The sequence below is a fragment of the Manis pentadactyla genome, chromosome 7 (assembly GCF_030020395.1).
Source record: "Manis pentadactyla isolate mManPen7 chromosome 7, mManPen7.hap1, whole genome shotgun sequence".
Classification (NCBI taxonomy): Eukaryota; Metazoa; Chordata; class Mammalia; order Pholidota; family Manidae; genus Manis; species Manis pentadactyla.
This window is the reverse complement of record NC_080025.1, coordinates 11,732,908-11,738,134: the sequence shown is the minus strand read 5'-3', so window position 1 is coordinate 11,738,134 and position 5,227 is coordinate 11,732,908. Positions and strand designations below refer to the sequence as shown.

The 5,227-nt window shown below is 39.9% G+C and overlaps 1 pseudogene; it reads right to left on the bottom strand.

Annotated features, from left to right (window-relative positions):
* Positions 1–1,389: 1,389 nt before the first annotated feature.
* LOC118916978 (cell cycle checkpoint protein RAD17-like) lies at positions 1,390–4,295 on the bottom strand (annotated as a pseudogene).
* Between the last annotated feature and the right edge of the window lie 932 nt (positions 4,296–5,227).

The window sequence follows — 5,227 nt, the reverse complement described above, 5'->3', positions numbered from 1 at the left end:
AAGGAGGTGCATTTTTATGTACTCCAATGGTCTAGCATGCTGCCCTGTATCTAATAGGAACTCATTAAACCTTTGCCAATTGAATCAGCATCTTTAGTATCAATTATTTGGCCGTAGTCTCTCATTTTTGGAAATGCTTATAGCCTTCAAAAACTGTTTCCATAAAAAAGTCAGGTCTTTCCTCTGAGATAGAGTCTAAAATTGACACTGTTGAAAATCTTTAGACACATCAATTCATGGCATCATGGATGCTGGATTCCAAATGCTTCTGCATTTGTTTCAAAACTTGTGGCTTGAACAAGAAGCCTTTCTTTGAACTTATCTTTCTCTGAAATCTTATCCCACTTAGAGTAAGAAAGTGGGGATAATTTTTTATAAAGATTGTCTATCCCATATTTTACAGTGTTTTAACATTTAATAATTATTTCATGTATGTAACTATTTCTTGGCAGTGAAATCATAAACATCTATGAGGTAGGTAGTATGCCAGATTCTTCTAGGAAATACATCCATATCAAGGCCAATTTGGAGCAAAAAGATGTGACTATTGGGTTTTTTTCCAGTTAAACTGTTTTCTCTCTTGGGCTGAGCCATGGGAAAATCCTGGCAGAAATAGTTCTGATGCATTGTTTGCAAGAAAGGCGACATCTCCCTTTAGAACGTGGTTGTACTAGCGGTTAACATTATTTTACCGTTTTGGAGTCTCTGTATACCTCTTACAAGATGAGTGTGTTGCTTTCTTTCTTTTTTTTTATTGCTTCCCTTTTATTTAGTTATTCATTTAATCGAAATATACTTGGCATACAATACTGTGCAAATCTAACATATAAAACATGTTAATTTGAGGTATCTTCTACTGTAATATGATTGCCATTGTTGTGATAATTAGCACCTCTGTCATGGGAGAGAATAGAACGATCCTTTCTTTTTAGCGATTGGAAACATTAAGTTCTAGTCACTTAGCCAGCTTGCTGATTATAAGACAATAGTGTTGTCTATATTCAGTATTCTGTGCATTAGCTCTCTAGGACTTATTTACTACTTGATGTAAGTTTGTACCTTTAAACAACCTCTGTCCCATCTCCCCATCCCCCATCCCCCGGTAGCCAACATTTTCCTCTCTGTCTTTATGAATTTGGCTCTTTTAGATTCCACATATAAGTGAGATCATACAGTACTTGTCTTTGTCCGTCCGACTTATTTCACTTGGCATAATGGGCTCCAGGTCCATTGCATGAGTCAAGGTGACTATTTAACACATCTTTAAAGGACTAGAAAAAGCAAGTTTTCTCAATTCCAAAGGATAAAAGGCTTTAAAAGATGAACTGTACATAATTTTCTAAAGCCACCTTATGAGTTGTTTTTTTTTTTTTTTTTTACTGAGTAAAGCACAAAGTTTATTTACACTCATAGTTGCATACAGAACTTTTATAATTCATATTCACAACCCCATAAAGTTTTTGTATTCTGAATTATTCCTTCACATTTTCTGATGTTGGGCATAATGTCCAAACATGCTTCAAACACACTGACCTTCACTTCCAACACCACTCTCAAGACTAAATAAATACTAAAGAAAAAAATTTAGATATATTTGAAGGCTTGATCTTCTATTTACTTCAAGATGACAGAAGAGTCAGTTCCTTGTGCTTAAGTATTAAAAGTGTGAAGAATTAGGCTGTAATTCTCTTGAAAAGCATATAATCTCTCTGTTCAAGTACCACTGAATAAAACTAGCGGGGTGCTGTCAGGTAGCAATGTGACTGGTGGGCTGGTGTCTATGTCCCATCGCTCTCATAGTCTTCTATTGCCATGTCTTCTTCTTCCATGTCTTCCTGGGCTGAAAAGGGCTGCGGCTGGCTGGCCGGCAGTTCATTCCCACTGTTCTGACTCAAAGGAAGGGACCAGGTTCCCGGTTCAGCGGTTTGAGTAGGTTCACCCATAGCTTCCTCTGCAGGCTGCCCTCCATTAAACTGGGCTTCATCTCCACTGTCTGGGTCTATCACTCCATGCTCCCAGTCAGTCAGGGCTTCCATGTGCAATCTTCCAAAGTGTCGCTTCAGAGGAAGCCTTCCAATATCTTGGATAAAAGAAATCTGAGCTTGATTTCTCATTGGAATGGTTAGCAAAGCAAGGTAGGGCAACAGCTGAGTCTAGAGGCACAAAGCTGGTAAGCAGAAGTCAGAAAACAGTGCTTTTGCTGCCAGGCAATTTCCCCGATCCTTTTTATTTATTAGAAACCACTGGGGTTTGTGCAAGGGTCGAAAGCTTGATCCTCCTCCTTGGCAGTGAGCAAATGCTCGGGCTTTGTTGGAATGTATCACACCTCTTGTAGCTATAGATGTACTATATTCCCTGAGTAAGGCGCGGGTATTCCAATCACCATTGAGGAGATCTGCAAAACTCAGAAATTCACTGGCTCTCACAAGATCATCCACTTCCATGAAGAAATCTATGTAGTTTTGGTGAAGATAGAAATTAAATAATTCTCCTGGCATATGTGACATTTCTACTACTTCCTCAGGCTGAACAAGCATTGCCTCCCGTTCATGCTCTGATAAATGTAAAGGCAATCGTGGTGAGTCTAATGCTGCTAAAGATGCTCTTTTACAATAGAGTATTTTCCCCAAAGCTCTGAAGAGGAAGAGAGAAACATCTTTGCCACCAATAGCTTGGACCTCTTGATTTTCAAAACCTCTATCAGGTTTTCTCCTTTGTTTTGATTTTGACAGTGCAGCATCCAATTTCATGGCAGATGTTCCTTTTTTCCTTGGCCACAAATTGTTTCCTCCTTTTGAAAAAGAAAACTGTAGGCTGTTTATTGCACTTCTAATATCACCAGAACATCCTTGACAGAGCAACTCCAGAGAAATTTTATCAGGGACAAGTATTTCCTCCATTCTTATTAGCTTCTATTGTCACTATTCGATTAAGAAATTTCATCATAATTGTTGGTGCCACAGGGTTGAAACTAATGTTTGATATAGCACACTCTTCTTGAATTTCTCTGGGAAACCGTAACCTTTGATTATTATCTCCACTGAGACTGTCCAAGATGATAAATATTAGAGGACATCGACCAATCTGCACATACTTCCTTAGAACTTCATGTAAAGCATGAGAGTCTCGATAAAACGGGTTAGGTAAATCTTCAACCAGAATTATCTTCTCATGAGTTCTCAGATCATCTCCAAGCATTTGTAGTTTGTTATATTTTGTTGCTCTTAGTAGAAACTCTTTAAAACCTGCTATCTGAGACTGATAGGGAAATATATGGAAGCTTGATTCAGGATTAATTATCTCTTTGAAATCATGTTTTTGGAAGTCTGGTAAAACTGGATTAATCCACTCTTGTACTTGAATACCATGTTCTTTTGATAGTATTTTTATAGTTGTAGTTTTCCCACATCCAGGAGGACCTGTTATTAATAAAATAGATCCACCCTGTTTTTGCTGCCTTTCTAAGACTTCAGTTTTTAACCAGGTTTCAACTTCTTCAATTTTCTTTTTATGCACAGCAAGTTCATGCTGAGTTTCTGGTTTGTATTTATCCACCCAAGGTTCATTTTCAGACAGATATTCTTTTGAAATTTCTACACCATAAATCTGTTCTGAGGAAGATAGCTTTCCTCTTTTTCTAGCCGGCAGTCTGCTGCGTTCTAATGTGGAAGGCACATTTTTCCTTCTATAACTTGAGTTATTCACACCTAATGATGTGGCAGTAATAGTAGAGATGCCCAAATTCTCTGACAAATCATCAAATGATGGGTCTACCCAGTCTGCTACCTTTGTGGAAGATACCTTTGGTGTAAGAAAAGTTTTTGACATTATAATCTTTAATAGTTCCCATCCACAGTATTACACCCTATAGTACATTAAAGTATAATTCACCTCTTAAAAAGCAAGTAACTGTCCCTGATGATGCCACGTTCCTGAATGAGACGTCAGAAATACAAGAGACACTCAAGAATATTTCTAGCAGACCCACCACCAACCTACATACTGCACAGGGGATACGAAGCTCAGTCCCTCGACCAACAGAATGCTGCTAATCAGCAGAGAGCAGCAGGGGCTGTCTGCCCAGGATCCCGGCCGGGAGCCTGCACCCCTACCCCTCTCATCCCTAAAGGGGATGGGCAGGTCGGGAGGAGGAGCGACGAGAGCCAGGAAGGCGTGTAGGCAGAGACGGACTCGTCTCTTGAGGACGTACACACACCACAGTGGGAGCTGCGGCTGCCTTACTTTCCGGGAGCTGCAAGTCCTCGTAGGCGGAGAGGAACGGAGGAGCCGGGTCCCACCGTATGGTTTTAAGTGTATTTTTTCTTCTTTCCTCTCATGACCTAGATATATCAAGAAACCTTGGAGTGCTTAGGGGGGCAATAGAATGAAACAGTTCCATCGTATTGGCATTCTCGTTTCAGAATTACACTAAGTTCAATGTTATGGAACATCCCAGCCCAGATTCAGTTAGGACAATGGCCAAGAAGATGCTTGGTTGAACCATAGAGTAAACAGCAGAATTAGGTATTTACTTTACCTCCCTTTCCAAATTATGGAACATGTTCAGAATTTAACTAGGCATGTATAATTAACATATAAAGATCTTCACTGTTCCAAACAATTCTCATAACCTCACAATCAAGGAGAGCATGTGTCATTTTAACCACAACTGCCTTATTGGAGGCAGGAGGAAACTAGAAAATACCTACACAAGTTCGTTTAACAAAAGACTACCATAATAGTAAAAATAACTCTTTGTATTTCCATCTGAAGATATCAAAGAATTTTAAAAACACCTATTCAGCCATCTTCACAAAAGCCCTTCAATATCAATCTATGACAAAGTGAACCTCCTTTTCCACATTGCACATTTTCCTTCGTTGTGGAAAAGAGACTGACATTTGCCCCCAGATTGCAAATAATGACAGCTTGGACCTTTCTGCTCTCATTGGAGTAATAAGCCAAAGGTCTGAAGGGAAGATGTTGGTGATTTTCAGATGCAGGTGAGGCATTAGAGAATGGAAAGAAGATGACAGTAAGTAGTTTTCTAAAGCTGCTATTTGTTTTATTCCTTAAGAAAGCGCTGAGCTGGAAGGTCTGATAGAGCTGCGGAGGACACGTGGGCACAAACGGCCGCATCTCTCAGTGCCAGCAGGTTCCCTCTGGGGACCAACAGCCTCCCCGGGTGGCGGAGGTTTGCTCTGGAGGAACGCGTCCACTTCCAGGG